Genomic DNA, 18576 nt, shown 5'->3' with positions numbered 1-18576 from the left:
GTCCAAGTTTGCAGATGATACAAAGGTTGGCAGGGTTGTTAAGGACACCACTGACGCTATGCTGCTGCAACAGGATCTGGAAAGGTTGAACAGATGGGCTGAGAGGTGGCAAATGAAGTTTAACATTGACAAATGTAAAGTACTACATATGGGAAACAGTAACCCCAGAGCAATGTATCAACTCTGCGGTACTACACTGACAGTGGTGGAGAATGAAAAGGACCTGGGGGTAATTGTGCAGGCAGATATGAAGTTCTCTGAGCGACGAGCTGCAAGACGAGCTGCAAGAGTAGCTCATGGTGTCTTGTCAATGATATACAGGAATTTTTCTAGCAGGGATAAGGAGGTGATTATTCCCTTGTATATGGCAATGGTTAGGCCACATCTTGAATACTGTATACAGGTCTGGAGGCCTCATTTCAAGAAGGATGTAGAGCTGCTGGAACGGGTACAGAGAAGGGCAACAAGATTAGTGAATGGAACAAAGGGGTGCTCTTACGAAGAAAGGCTTAAGTTTTGCAAATTACAGAGTCTGGCGACTAGGCACCGGCGAGGTGATCTGATAGAAGTGTACAAGGCTTTGAATGGTTTGAGCATGCTCAATGCCAATGGGATTCTTAATCTTTCTCAGAATAATCACCTCAGAGGGCATAAATTCAAATTGAGGAAGGACGGATGTCGGATAGATGTGCGGAAATTTGCCTTTGGCCAGCGGGTGGTTGGGTGGTGGAACCGACTTCCATCACTTGTTGTTGAAGTTGATAACCTAAACAAATTTACGGCTCAACTGGACAGATATTTCGAGCGAACGGAGGGGTGAAATGGAAGTGTTTTTTTTTTTTTTTTTTTGGCTGATGCTGAATAAGCTTACTTTCTTGCATCATATGCCTCTACTAATGCTAATGCTATATCATTAAAAATTATTAAAATCAGTAAGGATCCAACTCTGTCGGACTCCACTCATAGCATTAATCCATGGATAGCGCTGGTCATTCGTAGTTATTCTCCGTCCCCTGCCATTTAACCAACCCTTTATCCACAGAAGGTCCTAATTTGCCGTTAATGTCCCAATTTATACAAAAATCGTTAGTAGCTAATCAACTTAGTCAGACACGATCTCCCATTAACAAACAGATTCGTGATTCCTTTATAAATTCCTTCCTTTCCTTTCCTTTCCTTTCCGATGATCTTTCCTTAAATAGGAGCCCCATATTCTTTTCCCAAACAGAAGCCAAACAGGTCTGTAGTTCTTTCGCTCTTTGAATCACCTTTCTGGACAAGAGAGACATTTGCAATTCTCAATCTGTAGGGACCTCTTGTGAATCCAAGGATACTCCATTATTACAGTTAAAGGCTGCCAGCGTAGAACGTAGAAATCTTGGATATGTTTCTCGAGTTATTCAGATAAAATTTTTGCAAGGTGGATGGTTTCGTTGATGTCGACTTGAAAGAATCCATCGCACTGCGGGTAAAACGGAAGAAGTGCAGTGTGAAGTTGGTCAGATAGGACAGAAAGATATTCATTGGAAGTAACAGAACCTTCTAACGGTATGAGTGGATCCAGTCCGTATCAACAGAACGTGCCCCAAACATGATACCACCTCTAGCCGATGGAGTGGTGGACACGAAACAGTCTAGATGCATGAGGTTCAGGCAACAATTTTACTCTACTATTCGTACAAAAAAGCATAAATTGAGACTCGTCAGACCACGTGATATTCTTCCGCCAATTCAATCTAGTCTTGTTGTTGGCGGCGCCATTCCAGTCCAATGTTTCGATTTTTTAAACAAAAAATTGTCTTTCCTATAGGCACACGACTACCAAATCCCAGACCCTTCTACTCCCACAGCATAGTTCATTTGGAAATGGGCCTTTATTTGTCTAAACTGAATTTTGAGGTAATTTACCTCAATCTGGGCTTTCTATTCTGACGCTCAGTTAGGATTAAATAAACCCTTTCTCATTCTTGGAGTTCCAACCTTCTGCCACATTTCTTCCTTTTAGAACTGCATTCTCCTTTCACTCATTGTATACTTTTAAGATGGTAAGTATAACACACCAGCGATTTCTTTTGTTTCTCAATTGCTGCTCTTCCTAAACGCGCACCAAGCATAATACCTTTCTGAAAATCAGAAAACTCATCTGTTTTTCCCATGACTGAATCGACTAATAATCCCCAGAAAAGCGAACAACAACAACAAACTAATATTTTTAGGCCACCCAAATAACTAAATTCATCTGCTGTGCACTGTGTATTATGTTTGTAAATTGCATGTGTGTTCTGTGGTGGATTTCTCTGTTTTCGTGGACGAAAAATCCCAGTTTCTGGAGGGAAAAACCTTGCTGTCTAAGCCTGGGACCAATTAACTCAGCCATGGAGTGAAAAAAGCCCATTAAAGTTCCTCGCGTCATCGACGGGATTCGAACCCGAGCCTTTTCCACCCGGTTTGGGGACAAAAAAGCGAACAGTATTCATTTGATACCAAGGACCTTGAGATTATATCATGTGGCAACTGATATTCGCATACCGTATAATTTAATTATCTGTTGACGCCAAATGCAAAAGGTTTTAATTTTTGTGATTATGTAAAGTAATAATAGCATAACAATCTAATAATGTAATTATGCAGTTATATCGAATCTTCTAAATAAATATATTTAAATATTCAATATTCATAGTTTGTGTATACTGAATATACACTTCATCGTCCAATGCTGATGTTCTTGAGCTCATTGTCATCTTGCTTTCTGTTTTTTTGCTGACACCAGTTAAGTCTTCGGCTGCTATTTCCTCATTGGTGAAAAATTACGATGACTGGAGTCCACATGGGTAGCACAGTTGGTAGGATCGTCGCCCTCTACCTCACCTAGGTGGAATGGACCTAAGTTCGAATCCCCTTGATGATATGAAGAATTTTCATGGGCCTTTTGGCTGAATTTGTTGGTCAGGATTTTTCTCCCAGAAACTCAGATATCTATTCGTGCAAACAGCAAATTGGCCACAGAACAGGCACAATTTACAAACATATAAGGTGCAATATGGCCTAAATTGCTAAAGCACCATAAAAATAACCGACCAGCAGGTGGATTCAATTTTAAATTAAATTCATTATCATTGAAGTTTAATAGATGAATGTTGTTCAAACCATAAATGCTTCAATTGACATTCATTATGAGATTCATTATTCAATTACAAAGTTTAAAAATGTATAAGATCGTGGTACAAATAAAATTTAAAAATAAATTTAAGTAATTAATCTTAAATAAACTCCGGGCTAAAATTTTGGAATCAGGTTTCGTTTTTCTTAATTTTCAAAGTTTTTATAAAAATAGGACTAACTGGTTTGCCAATTTTATTAAAATATTTTGTATTCTTTATAAAAATCAAAAAAATTAAATAATATTTAAGAAATTTCTTGAATATTCGAGAATATTTCAGAAAGGTGTAGAAGACTCCTTAATATGGTAGATAAACGTAGATGATGCCTGAATGTGGTAAAACGTTGTGAATGATTCTAGAATATTCTAGAAAGTGAGAATACCGTTTCAATATTATAGAATGTATTCAATCTATATGAAGAAAGCTATTCCATGAGGGGTATTGGCAAAAAAAAACTAGGAGTTTCATTTAAAGTACAAACTACCATTGGACGATTCAAGGAGACTGGTAGTTTAAAGGTGCACAAACAACGATCAGGACGACCGCGCATAACAACGAAGTACAAGTCAAGACCATAACACTGATTTCTAAACGCAATCCACCACTTACTGCACCTGAAATCTGAGCTAAGGTCAACAGGAACTGAAAAACTTTCTTGTCTACACTACATCCACTGGAAAACTTTGTTTTAAACAAGCAGAACTTCATCGTGCAGCCTCTGAAAAATCTTATTAAATCTGAAAATCGAAAGAAACAGTTGACTTTGGCTAAGAGCTATCAACATTGGACAACTGAAGAGTGAAAAGCCTACTGTGGACGAATGAATTCAAATCTGAAAGTTTTGGATGCGAGCATAGTTTATGTGAGACGATCAACTGAATAAAACACGGTGCCACACTGTTTAGAGTCTACAGTCAAGAACGGTGGTGATTCCATCATGATTTGGGTTGCTTCTCTTTTTTCTGGGGTGGATAACATTATCAGAATTGAAGGAATTTTAAGAAAAGAAGGCTATAAAAACATTCTTGAACACAATGCGATATCCTGTGGACTCCGATTCTGTAGAAGAAATTTTATATCTCAACTAGACAGTGACCTGAATTACAATTCTAAGTTGCGCAGGGACTTTCTATCAACTTAACAACAGGAGGGGGTATTACAAATTATGGTGTCGCCACCCCAATAGAACTTAAACCCGATAGAACTTTTATGGGATCATCTAGAGTGTCAAGTCCATAAAGTCTGCCCATCTTCACGAAATTTATAGGAAACCTTGCAGATCACTTGGATAATCTTATTCAAGACATTATTAGATACTCTTATAAAAAAATTAATCGCCAGAATGCAAGAATGTGAAATGCAGTGATAAAATCTTGTGGAGGATATTTTGATGAAAAATCATTTCGTTGTTTATATTAATCAATTCAATATTTTTGCTGAAATTTTTTCAATACGTATAAAAAAAAAACCCTTGTGTATTTAGTTTTTCGTAATAGTTTGGAAATACAAATTTATGAACTTAAAACATTCACCTGATTGTGAATGGTGGAACGGATTTTGCCAATATCCATGCAAAGAGGCTCTTTCGGTTCACGTTACCGACCTTTGGAAAAATTCCTTAAAAAAGTTGCAACTGTATTCTTGACATTTGCCTAATCTGTCTAAGTAAGCTCATCTAATCGTCTAACTTATGTGTTTTTAAATGCTTGCCCAATTTCCTATGACATCTCATTGATTCTCCATATACTTCTCAACCAATATTGGTCCAGACCAGAAATTCGAAACTTATATTTAAGTAGTGACCATAACAAAAGGTTTTTGACTTAAGCTCTCGTGGGTAGCACAGTTGGTAGAATCTCTGTCCTCCCCACACTAGGTGGAAAAGACCTGAGTTTGAGTTCCGTCTTCAACGTCGGGAATTTTTACAGGGCTTTTTCACAACGTGGCTGAGTTAGTCGATCTCAGGCGAGGGTAGCATGGTTATTCCTCCCGGAAACTAAAGTTTTTCTTTCAGCAAACAGAAAATCGACCACAGAATACATTCCATTGTGTGCAGTATAAAGTCAGTTCAAAAGAATAGAAAGACTCAATAACAAAGACGACGCAACAAATCAAAATTCTTTATTGATTGAACCTTTACAAGTGTTGAGTGGGAAGAGCTCATCACCACTGTCTATGCACTAGTATTTTAACTACAGGATCTTCTTTTTTTAGCTTTCCCCCTTTCGCCTTCTTGCAGACAGCGTTCTTCTCTACTGTGATGATGATGAAGTTGGTTATTCTTTCACTCTCTTCTGCCAGCCTGTTCCTACTCGCACAAAGTCACGCAAAACACTAAGATCCAATCTGAAATTTAACGGTACCGTGAGAAAATGGCATCAAACGTCCATGCGAAATTATTCTTGTAATAATCCGAATGAAAAATACGAAAAACAGCCCACTAGCTAATTGTAAATATTTATCAACAAAATAATATAATTTCTTTCCTGAAAGTTTTAAAAATTCTAGTCATAATATATTTTTCTGCCAACGAGTATATTATATGTTATATCAAATCTCTAGCCAAGAAAAATTCAAGAACTTCATGAAATGGAGACTGCAATTAAATTTCGTACAATTTTTAATTGGTGTTCAAGATAATGCTCGAAATAAAATATTTTTAATTAACCAATTATACGGGAAATCTGTAGCAATTTACGTGGTAATTTAATTTTAATAATTTACTGTGGAGAAATTCAATCAACTTTTTTTCATGTAGCTTCCTAAGTTTCGTTTTGGTCTCCATTATAATTATCGCAGAGAAACAAACAATAGGAGGCTGAAGCTTTCTTTTGTGGAGTGCGAAGAAAGGCCAATGACCCTCAGCCATCTGTTGTTTTTCCGCGGTTGATTCGTGCAGCTAATTAGCTGCATGAGGAGTTATAATGTTGGAAAATTGGTTGCAGAAATTAAATCAATTGTTTGTGCTAGTCTGTAAGTCGATGCTTATGGAAGAGATTAACCTAAGATTAAATCAAGGATAAATTTTTATAGCTGTACCCACACTGGGCAATTTCTTTCTTCGTCCTCAGCTGTTCTGAAATGGTGTAAGGCTGGTCACTGGCTTGCATAAGCACGGTATGATCAGCCACATAGCACTAATTTTTTGGATGAAAGCCTTGTGGATTAATTCTAGAGTAGGAGGACTCTACAAGGATTATGAAGAAATGTGTTTCTCAGGATCGAATTCACTTGAACCACAGAAACCACAAGTCACAGAACCAGCTATAAATATGCACACTGGGCTTCGAATTGCAAAAGTGGGCATGAAAGATGACAAGTTCAACAGAATTATTTCAGCAGTTCAACAGATTTGTTCACCTCAACACATGCTAGACACCGATTAACATGGTGTAAGGAACGCGAATCTTGGACTGCAGAGTAGTGGAAAACAGTCCTATGGACAGAGGAGTCGAAGTTCACACTCTACCAGTCTGATGGCCGTTCCTGGGTGTGGCGAATGCCAGGGGAACAGTTCCTTCCTGATTGATCCTCCCAATAATGAAGTTTGGTGGAGGCAGTGTTATGGAGCTCCTTTCATGGTTTGGCTTGGGCCCATTAGTCGTTATCGGCAAAACCATGAATGCTGTGCAATACCAGGACAACCTGGACATTTATATGGCAATACTTAGGGGAAGGCAATGCCTATATCAGCAAGACAACGCACCATGTCATACTGCTCGGGTCGTAACAGAGTGGTTTGAGGACATTGGCGTGGAAAAGTTGGATTGGCTAACCCAGAGTCTGATCAGAAACCTATGGAGCATCCAATCTTGGATGTGTTGGATCGTCGGGTACGTGCACGCCGAGATTGCCCAAAGAACAAGGCCGAACTGGTGACTGCGTTAAAGGCCGAGTGGAGGATCATATCACCTGACATTTATAAAAATGCTGGTTGAGAGTATGCCACGAAGATTGAAGGCCATTATAAAAGAAAAAGGTTTCAGTACAAAATATTAAATGACACAATAAAAGCTCTCATTTTTCTAAAGGCAGGTGTCCGGATATTAATGGTAGGGCAGTGTAATTGACATACCGATTTCAAAGAAGCAAAAATCTGAAAATCTGTTGAAGTTGAGAGAGCATAAAGTCCCAGGGGCAGATGTTGCACATTCAGATATACTGAAAGAGGCGATTGGCGAGTGGACCCGATCATTAGTAATGTTAATCAAATTATTAACATATACAGTTTTTATACAGTCTCATATACAGTTTTTAAAAAGTTATTTAAAATTTCAATTTTAGAATATTTAACTTTTCTTATATCAATTCATTGTCTGTTATCTTTGTATAACAACAGCATAAAAAAACAAACTCACCTAGACTTTCCCGTCCCATCTCTACCAAGGTCCATGTCGAATATACCTCTAAATAAAAAATTGAATTCAGTAAATAAATACAATTCAAACTAATCAATGAGTGAAGATATTAATCATCTTTAGTTAAACCTAATTAAATGCACGCAACGAGTTTAAATTTCTTTTAGTAGTCTAGTATTATTGAAACTATTTAAACTATGAAGAGGATCACCAAGTAACCAGATTTTATTTATTACATTACATAAAAGGTACCAATCGAAACCATTTGGCTTCGTTTCATCAGAAGTCAAATATTGGTTTATATCTTAATGGAATGATCCTCCTGGTATATGAATATCAGATACAAGCAACCGAAAGGAAATAGTAATTATTATTTATAATTAATGCGGGGAAACTGTCATAACGTTGGACCATTTCAAGTGTTTATATTTATGAGATATTCTGACTAACCAAAACATCAACTCGTTCTGCAACGTTCCATGCAAACTTACGGTATACGAACGTCGACACTGTACGGTTTTCCGTTGTCAGTACGACGAATTCTGTCTGCTCTTACAGGATGTGAACCCGCTTCGACTTCTGCAGGTTTCGCCTTGATTTCCACAAGCAACGTCATCAAACAAGCCATCAAGATCAGTGGTGCTTTCATCTCTGAAGTGGTTTAAATGATGGAATGAAGACTGGAATAAAAGAAAGAACATCTGATTAAAAATAATGAATCATGAACTCATTTAAAGTCCCTTATTGAATTTCATTTTGAATTTATTAATTAAATTTAATTTATTTCCTTATTTAAAGTTTTGAATTTCATTTATATATTGAAATAATAATAATAGTTGTATTACTGTATGAACAAAGCAACGATAACTTCCCAAAGGAAGATTGACCACGGTAAGTGTTTGACTAAAGAAATTTGGTCGGACATAACTTCCCTTAACGAACTCATGCTAGTAACTATTAAATCTAAACCCGTTAAACTCATCTGCCATTTCTGCTGGACTTTCTATTAATCTTAAATCCCTTGAGACTCCATGATCTTCGCTACCACAGAAGTCAACCCCCCTGGCTTCTAATCACCGCCTCTTCAGCAACACCTTTAAGGAGTGATGAGTAGTATTTCTTCAGTCTAGGGGAATCTTTCTGGAGTCTAATCATGCTCTCATTAACGGTTTGATCATGAAGTCTTTTTAATTACAACTAATTATATATAATCAATCCCTGGAGTGTTCCCCCTCCTTCAACCTCGGTAGCTTTTTTAACAAACGCTTCTATGAGATCATTATATCACCTTTATTTTACCGTAATCTGATTCTTTAATGTTCCCCAAAAGATTCCAGATTTTGACTGTACATATCTGTTCAACTCAACAGACACTTTTTCTAGGCTTTCTACGGACCTTTAAATCCCTTGAGCATTTTCAATAGCATATTTGCATACGATATTGTACAGTAGTCACTCCAGTATCGAACCCAAGAAATATCTCTTTCCATTATAGTCTTCCTTCTTGAAACTGAAACTCCCACTTAACCTTTAACAACATAGACTTTAGATACAAGGGATTCTATGGTATTGTGGTCATTTCTTCTTACTCTCAAGTTTCTAATATAGTTAAGCTCCTTAATAAGAACCAGATCCAGGTGATAAGTTCTTGGACATGATCAAAGAAGTTATATGTTCTCCTTAACTCGGGAAAAAATATCATAAATTATAGCGAAATAGTTATATTTCAATAATATGTAATCAGCATACCTGTAATTGTCCTTAAAAATGTTTGCTACTAAGGAATTTTCTCTTGTATTCCTGCTCACTCTTCCTCACAAGGAACCAGCAATGATACCTCGTCATTACAGGATCCCAGCGACCTTGGTACAACTCACATTTCCCAGATTTACGGGGAAAATTCGAGTTAGGAATGGAGAAAATGAATTTTCAACGACATTCGACAGCCCATGTTTTTGTAGCACTCGAGTAAATTAGACACTAACATGTGATAGTTTTCTTCTTTCCTATTATTCCAAAAAACCCTACACTACCGCCTTAAATGATCGCCAAGCTGCCAATCTAACCTCCTTTAACTGAGTTTCAAACCCATCGTCTTTCAGCAGTTACCTAATTTGGGATCCTACGAGAATTGCTTCCTTGAGTTTGGCATATGTTAAATTAGGAAACACACTTCTCAAGTTTGGAAATCCGTTACCTTCTTTATCTAGTTACTTCACGAAATTTTTCATCAATCCAAATTTTATGTGCATGGGTGGAAGAAGAACCTTGTTTGATTACACTAAAGGAATATATTTTACATTCCATTGTCCTGGTATGAACTCGTCCCCTTTGTCCCAATGTTGCACAACATAATACACCATTCCTCTAACTTAGTACGACACCTAGTTCTTTCAGTAGTCCAATAATGTCTTTGCAAAGACACATACTGTCCTTCGTAGCAAAATATTTCAAAAAATTTCATGTCTTTTTCGAATCACTGAAATCATTGCACCTGTTGCGAGTATATTCCACTACTGAAATCTAGAACCTAAGAGTTCAGCTTCTTTCGGCAAATTTAAGTCTCGAACCAAATCATTTAACTCATCTTGTTTTATTAAATGTACCTCACTACCTGAACGTACAGGCTGATAGTCGACATCTTGTGAAGTGGAGGCTTCCGAGGAATCCTCAACTTGTAATCACTATTATCTTCCCCACTACTGTTTGGAGAATAGATTTACAACCCCGAGGACATGTCATGATCAGTTAATACTTGGAAAACCTTGGCACGCCTACAAAAATCCTCACCAAAAACGCTGTGATCTTCAAATTATAAATTGTTACATCGGAATTTGAACCCAAGAACCATCTAAAATTAAGAGAACGAGCTTATATCTCTTAAAATAAATCGGTATGCCCTACATTACTGGCTAGATTATGCGAAACTGGCACGTTGGTAAAATAATTCGATAGATAGAAATGCTAATCACCTTGTATTATGCCCCAAAGATTACATTGAGTTATACGCTAATACACTCAATAGTACGAAGCTATTGGCTTAAGTCTTCAAAGACTCACCCTTTTCCGAATAAATCTCCAACTAACCTTGCTGTTCAGAGGTGAACAGATCATATGATAAGAAGCCTTCACTTTCTAATGTATCTTGGCAACTTTCCTCCTATAAATACATAACCTTTCCTTTAAAAAAAAATAGATAAAATAAAATAATTTATGTCAGAACGCAGTGCGCCCTCTATACAATACATGAACGATAGGAATGGCATAATATAACTAAAGGGCAGATTGTAATTTGGATAAACGTTGTTGTTGAAAGCTTTATTGCGAGAATGAAGAGAAGAGTGAACATAAAGAAAACTGGTTGTTGCTTGGTGGGCCTCACTGCTGACGTCAAGAATACCGAGAATGAGTCATTCTCCAAAATGTTGTTGCTTTTAAAAATAACTAATAGTAGATACAAACTGAACAAAATTAATCTGTCTGTTGTGAATAATATAACTGAAAATTAATAATAAACAAAATAAAAAGTGAATAAACGTTGACTACTATGAATGACACATTTTAAACATGCTATAATATATTTACAACCAATCAGATTTGATGAAATATTCAAAGGATGAGAAATTCAAAGAATCTGTCTCATTCTGATATTTTTTGAAAATAAGTAAAAGATCAAAGGGCGATAAACTAATTTTAATTATTCTACATTTTTATCCCTGACGTGTCATAACGAGAACAGCAGCGCCCAGTTGGAAAGTTTACAACCCGATAAATGAGAACGAACTTCACTAATTAGGGAATCTAAATTATTCAGAAATTAAGTGCACAGGATGGTTGTTATGTCAGCTGTTATTGTTGGTTGAGGAACTCTTTGACTATCATGCAGGTGTTCAGGATTGCGATTTGTGGAGTTCCTTGTATATGTTCTCTGGGAGACTTAATGCTGCTAGGCTATTATGTAGGGTCTTTGGCACCATTTCGGTGGTTGACACGATAATCGGGATGGTCGTTATGCCTTGTTGCATATACCACATCTATTTGCTCTCCAGTCTTAGGTCCGTGTAATTCCTGATCTTTTCCTCGTGGGTCTTCTGAAGGTTTCCGGTGTTGGATACTGCAATGTTGATCAGATAGATAGCCTTTGCCCCCTTGTTCAGAAGGGATATGTCCGTTCTGTTGTGTGGGATTGTCTTGTCTGTTATTATGTTGCAGTTCCAGTACAAGTTGTGGGTTTGGAGCTATAGCACGGCCTGTATTTCGCACTTATAATAAGGTACACTTTCTTTGAGCAACTAGGATTTCTTCACTAGCTTCTGATGTGTTATGCTGGTGACGTGATCATGTGTACGTGTGTACTCTGTCTGGGTGATCCCAGACGGAGTACACACGTACATAGACACACGTACACACCGCCTTACATTCTGCGGTAATGTGTTGGACCGTTTGTGAGGGCAGCTGGCATCATCGGCATGTGTCATCTGACGCTAGGCTTCATTTTCTATAGTTCTGATGTTGGTAATCTGGCCTTGGATGGAGAGCACGAACCCATCAGGATCAAGGAAGAGCGTCTCGGTCATGAGTGATGCATTGGAAGCCACTTTATCTATGTGATGTTGATGGAGGTCATTTAGTGTCTATCATGACGTCTTCTTTGCCTATTTTTATCTTCGTTTCTTCCGTCTGGGTGAAAGGATTAGGAGACGAAATCTCCTAATCTGCCATCGGTTTCTCTTCTTTAAGGCCTAGTAGAGTGGCATTGTGTTTTTCTGGAAGCAATCCTTCATGTTCTCTATCGCTTTCTTTTGTCGCTCGATGAAGTCTATCAACCCCCTTCCACCTTCTTTCCGAGCTATGATCAATCTCTATACGGCCGAGTTCAGCTGGTTGGCGGCTTTTAGTCATCAGTGTCCTTTTCTTTCTAATAGTATATTCTATGGTCTCGAAGGAGTATCTTAGCACTGGGACTGCATATGTGTTTATCGCTTTAACTGTGTTCCCCTCCATTCAGCTTTGCTTTGAGCAGGCTTCTGAGTCTCTGATGGTATTTTTCAGTCAGGTAGGCCTTGATCTTCTTGTGTTCTAACTGCTGATCCTGCATCATCCTCTTTATTTCGCCGGGTTTCATGTAACTTGGTCCTGCCCCTTCAGGTATGTGATTCCTTAAATAAGAAACTCTGGTATTTCTCGGTTACTCCCCCTGTCATTACTTCGATCACTTTACCAGTCTGTAGCTGGTAGTTTCGGCCGACTAATTTCCCATGATGCAATTCGTGGTTTTGCATTTGTTTAGTCCAAATTCCATTCTGATGTCATCGTTGAATTCTTCGGTGATCCGAAGTAACTGTTGGAGATGCTTCCTGATTCCCGCGTAGTTCTTCTCCTTATGGGGATCGGTCTAGTTGTGATGTTCTCGACCTTGATGATGGTCCTCCATTTCACCATGGTTGCTTGCAGGAAGTTTATGACTGCGCATTGACTTTGTAGATCTTCAGCGTCTCTGTTAGCCAGCAATGAGGCACGAAGTCGATAGCGTTGTTGTAGTCCATGTAGGCCGTATACAGATTGCAATGCATCCGCTGGGTTTGTTCCATAATTGCTGCATCAATGGTTAACTGCTCCTTGCATCCTTTGCTCATCCGCTTACATCCCTTCTTGAGGTACTGTGGTAATATTTGAAGATTGAAGTGGTCTATGACTTGTCACAGGATTCTACTGGGTCTTTACTTCGGTTATGGCGTAAACCTTTGTGGGGACCATTCCTTCTAATTCTGTTAGGGCCTTTTTCCACTGATCTTCTGTTCTTGATATCATGACCACATCTGTTTTCACTTCAGTTGCCCGGGTTGTATTTCTTTTTGCTCTTCCTCCTCTGGTTCGATGCTGTCCATATTCTTTGTTCTTTGGGGTTGGTCGCTCATCCTGCTTGATTTTTTTCCAAGGTTGCAGGAACTGCCAAGTTCTTCGTGACGACGCTCGTTCTCTGGTCTCTTATTGGCTGATCAGTGAACTGACACACGAGAATCGATCCAACCACTTGATATGCAGTCTCGTCCTTTACGTTTTCATGTCATATCGGTCTCTAGCTTGGTTAGATCGTAGTGTATGTTCACATGATGAAAGTATTCATTTCATTGCTCCTTTATCATTAGTAGTAGTAGTAAAAAAGGGGCTCGATAGCCATGTGGTTAGGACACCGGTCTACCAGCATGATGTACCCGGGTTCGAGCCTCCTTTTGGCAGAAGCAAACACGTCTCCATCAAGCTCGGAGACTGGCATAATAATAATAATAAAAGACATCATGAAAAGTCGTTTCAGCAGTCATATCTTCCCTAAGGTGTAAGTGACGTCTGGTGCAGACAGTGGCGCCATCTTGTGTTGTCCTCGAGAAATAACTATCACTGGACTTAAGCTAAAGAAATCCACCTCCATAGATGGATGATGATGTGGAAGAGAAGTAATAATCAAACTGCATCAAGTGTGGCGCAGGATAAAGTCATTATTATTAATGACATACGATGGTAGTAAGCAAAAAGACTTCCCCACATCACCTGTCTATCCCCTTCAACAATTTGTTTAGTTCTTCTTTGAATTTTTTCAAACTACCAACTTCCACAACAGCAGATGGAAGTTTGTTCCAACAATCAACCTCCTGCTGGCTGAAGGCAAACCTCCGCACATTTATCCTTCAACCATCCTTCTTCAATTTGTATTTAAGCACTCTCGTATGTGTATTGTCAGCAATAGAAAGAATGCCATTAGTATTGAGCTTGCTCAATCCATTCAAAGCTTTAAAGTTCAGCTCGCACTATAAGCAGTAAGAAAGAAAGAAAGGCACGTGGGGTTCTGTCTATGATTCATTGGAATTTCATAAGTAAAGAGAGAGAGAAGGAACTCATTATCCATTTGTATTAGAAGATGGTGTGTCCACACTTGGAACATTGTATCCAGGCCTCTAGTGGCCACATCTAAAAGAACTATAATTTCTGTAGCCAGTGAAAAGAAAAGCAACTAGATTAGTAAAGATCACTAATCATTATCCTTGAGTTCGAGTCCATCAATGAATTTTCCCACCTTTTATACGTCCTTTGCTGAGTGTAAATGCAAATGTTTTAGATCTACTGATTCGTTTTCTAAAAATTTATTATTTAAATTAAAAAGAAATTAATTGGATCTCCATTTAGTTTTTGAATTCTGTTTAACTTTCTTTTAATTTCATTTCTTTGTGTACAATATAACGCCAGTTCAAAGGAACTAGAAAGACTTAATAACAAAGACAAAGCAAATCAAAATTCTTTATTTTAACTTTACGTGTTGTGTGGGAAGATCTCACCACAACCGTTTATTCAATAGTACTTAAATCATAGGATCTTCTTTTCTAGTTTTCTTCTTTTATTCTTCTTGTGGTTATGCTCTTTCTTTCCTTTGCCAGCCTGTTCCTACTTTCACAAGATCACGCAGAACACTAAGGTCCAATCTGAAATTTAACAGTACCATAAATAGGAAGCAACAGCCGTTAAGATTTATAGGTCACACTTTGGAACATTCAAAAACGATTGCCAACGAGTATATTATATCAAATCTCGAGGCAAAAACAAATTAAGAACTTCACGAAATGGAGATTGCAATTACATTTTGTGCAATTTTAAATTGGTGCTTAAAATAAAATATTATTATTAAAGCAATCATCGTTTTCAGAAGAGTTATAATATCACTCCAAGATGGCTAATTATAAATTGTTTCTGTCCTAATTGTTTTGAGTTATTAGGTTGTTTAGAATAAGCACTTAGGCTGTTAAGGCCAAGAGTTGTCCGTCTGTTATGAAAAGCTGGGACTCGGCAGTTATTCAATTGTCCGTTACTAAAGCCAGGGACGCTCTCCCGAATGATTGGGCATCAGAAATGGGTCACTAGATGGAGAATACTCTGGTCACAAATGAAATAATTTTAGTATTATTTGGCATATTGGAAACTTGAAATTGAAATAGATGGATAATCTGCAACGTATACGCTGATTGGACACTTTATTAAAGACGTAATTTTAAATAAAAAATGGAATAAAAATTGTTTTTAATTTGAAAAAATATATATATAAATTAAACTTTAAATTTCGGTTTTAAAATATTTAACTTTTTGGTATCAGTTGATTGTCTGTTATCTTGTAAAACAGCAGCATAAAAAAGCAAACTCACTTAGACTTTCCTGAATCATCTCTAGCAAGGTCCAAGCCGAATATACCTCTAAACAAAGAAATGGAATTCAGTTAATAATACAATTCAAACTGTACTACAAATAAGTGAAAATATTAATCAAGTCATCTTTATTTAAAGCTTTTAATAATTAAATGGACGCAATGAGTTCAAATTACTTTTAGTAGCCTTAAACCCTCTTGGCTTCGATTCTTGAGATGTCGAAGAATGGTTCATATCTTAAGACACAAATTTATATTATAAGGACTTGTAGTGAATTGGGCTAACAGTCTAGTGACCTGTTAGAAAATAATGCAACTTTATCGATGCCCTACGCTAGTTTTATTACAATCAAGCAATAAAAGTGGAGAATAAGTAAATTCTAGTTAATGGAATGGTCCCTGTTATCTGAATATCAGGTGCAAGCAACAGAAAGGAAAGAGTAGTTATTATTTATAATTAATTCAGCGAGATTATTATTATTATAACGTTGGAGCATTTCAATTGGAGTATTTATAAAAATTTCGACTGATCAAAACATCAACTTGTTCTGGAACGTTCCAGTTACAAACTTACGGTACATGAACGTCGACGTTGTACGGTTTTCCATCATCATTACGTCGAATTCTGTCTGCTCTTAGAGGATGTGAACCCGCTTCGACTTCTGCAGGTCTCGCCTTGGTTTCCACAAGCAACGTCATCAAACAAGCTATCAAGATCAGCGGTGCCTTCATGTCTGAAGTGCTTTAAATGATAGACTGGAATAAAAGAAAGAACATCTGATTAAAAATAATGAATCATGAACTCCTTTAAAGTAATTTATCGAATTTCATTTTGAATTTATTTAATTTATTAATTAAATTAACGAAATTCAGTTTATTTATTTAAATTTTTTATTTGAATTTCATCGTTATAACATAATAATAGCTTCCCAAAGTACGAAATTTAAAGATTTACAGAAATCTAAGGGCCTTGTGGGTATAAAAACCGTCCCCCATCGGTTGAAAATACCTGACTTCGAATCCCTTCAATGATGCGAGGAATTTATATGGTTTTTTTTCCACAATGTGGCTGAATTAGTCGGTCTCAGGCGAGGGTAGCGTGGTTTTTCATCCAGCAAGCAACAAATCGACCAGAGCATACACAAAATTTGCAGATACATTACGCACGGTGCAATGTGGCATAAATATAGCTGCCCAACTAAGGACAGCTATGCTTCCCACTTCTAAAGCCATTATGAAATCATCATATCTTCAATTATTAGGCACAATAGGGCAAACGTTTCCAATGCGTCAACAAATTCCAAAACAACACCCACAGACAAGTCCTACGATTAATTACCAAGCTTTGAGGCTCGTTTGTATTATCATCTGTTTTAATAATTGTGTTACATAGTTTCCAGCAGGTGTTTTGGGATAATTCACTTACTGTGCGCTCTGCAAAACCGATGTAAGGAACTGAGGCCTTTTCTTCATCCTATTTCTTCTAACTGTCTGCTCCTGAGTGTGCTATCTTCTGGTACACATCTCAAAAAGGATAGCTCCAAGTGTCCTTCGAAAATAACGATTGTTTCATGAACATCGTGCACAATTTAAATTTAAAATCTTTAATTAATAAAGCAATAAAACTCTGCTGCACTAAATGAAGTTGAGTTCGATTAGTAGAGTTACAAAAAATGATAGGAATGCAGATCAGCTTGTATTATACCCTAAGATTACGTTGAGTTATATGCTAATACACTCAATGGGACAAAGTTATTGGCTTAAGTCTACAAAGACACAAACTCACCCTTTTCAATATTCTTTCCGAATAAATCTCCAACGAAACTTGCGGTTCAAGGGCAAAGAGATAATATGATCAGAAGTCCTCCTCACTTTGTGATGTTCGTTCCAACTTCCCTCCTATAAATATATAAACTTTCCTTTAAAAAAAAATAAAAATACATCAAGGATATGGAATGGCAAAATACAGCTAAAGGGCAGACTGTAATTTTGATAAATGTTGTTGAAAGCTTTAATGAAAGAATGAAGAGGAGAGTGAACATTAAAAAAAAAACTGGTTGGTGCTCCTTAAGCCTCACTGATGACGTCAAGGATACCGAGAATGAGTCATTCTCCGAAATTTCCAGGCTAGCCAATGAGAGCTGTTGCTTTTAAATAGAAGATACATGCAGAACAAAATTAATCTGTTGTTTGTCGAAGTTATTCCGAACAAAATTAATCTGTCGAAGTTATGGTAGTCACTAATATCAGATTGCGATGTTTCCTCTAGGACTGACCAGCTGCAAAACCAAGAAGATTCTTGGTTATGTGGCTGGTCAGGATCTTGTACCTTGTTGGGAGAAGGTGTTTGGCCTGCATTTCGCTGGGTCCCTTGTATCTTGTTCCTTACTTTCAAGTATGTGATTCCTTCAGTAAGAAACTCAAGATTACTTTGTCTACTATGTGCCTATGTGTGCAAGTGAGCTTCTTGTACTAGAAGTTCTGGATGTTATCTAATCCTGGTATTCGCCACTTGCGAGCTTTTCTGACCGCTTGTTGTCTAATTCTACCCAGAAGGCCGGGCTGTTATGTCTTACTTTACTGCTTCATATGTTGTTCCAGAATTCCTTTGTCGCCTGAGGCTTCGGTGGTACGTTGCCTTCTTTCCTCCCTTGTCCGATTCTCTTCTTTGGTTTTTATTGAAATCTCTTTTTGTTATTTCCCTATGGGAAATCTCTTTTTATCGGCTTAGTCTCTTGATGAGTGCGACGAGGTTCTGCTTTAGTGTCTAAGTATTCACCTATTCTCTGAATCTTGGTCTCATGTCTTTGAGGATGCTCTTCACTTTTCCAATTAACTTCTGACTTCTATATTACTCCTTTTATACCGA

The 18576-nt window shown here is 37.5% G+C and overlaps 1 long non-coding RNA gene across 5 annotated transcripts; it reads right to left on the bottom strand.

The window, feature by feature from the left end:
• Nucleotides 1-5263: 5263 nt before the first annotated feature.
• Nucleotides 5264-17574, bottom strand: LOC150076967 (uncharacterized). Of its 5 annotated transcripts, none has more exons than XR_016547684.1 (4): nt 17494-17549; nt 8011-8199; nt 7520-7567; nt 5264-5507 (listed from the first exon to the last, which is right to left on the bottom strand). It is a non-coding gene; the product is annotated as an uncharacterized LOC150076967 (long non-coding RNA). The 5 variants fall into 5 exon arrangements; XR_016547682.1 differs by lacking the exon at nt 17494-17549 and adding an exon at nt 10580-10689; XR_016547685.1 differs by lacking the exon at nt 17494-17549 and adding an exon at nt 10607-10660.
• Nucleotides 17575-18576: the final 1002 nt, after the last annotated feature.

This window comes from Mastigoproctus giganteus, chromosome 12 (genome assembly GCF_048544385.1).
Source record: "Mastigoproctus giganteus isolate SK-2022 chromosome 12, ASM4854438v1, whole genome shotgun sequence".
Lineage (NCBI taxonomy): Eukaryota > Metazoa > Arthropoda > Arachnida > Uropygi > Thelyphonidae > Mastigoproctus > Mastigoproctus giganteus.
The sequence above is the reverse complement of the archived record's forward strand: the minus strand, read 5'-3'. Positions and strand labels throughout refer to the sequence as shown.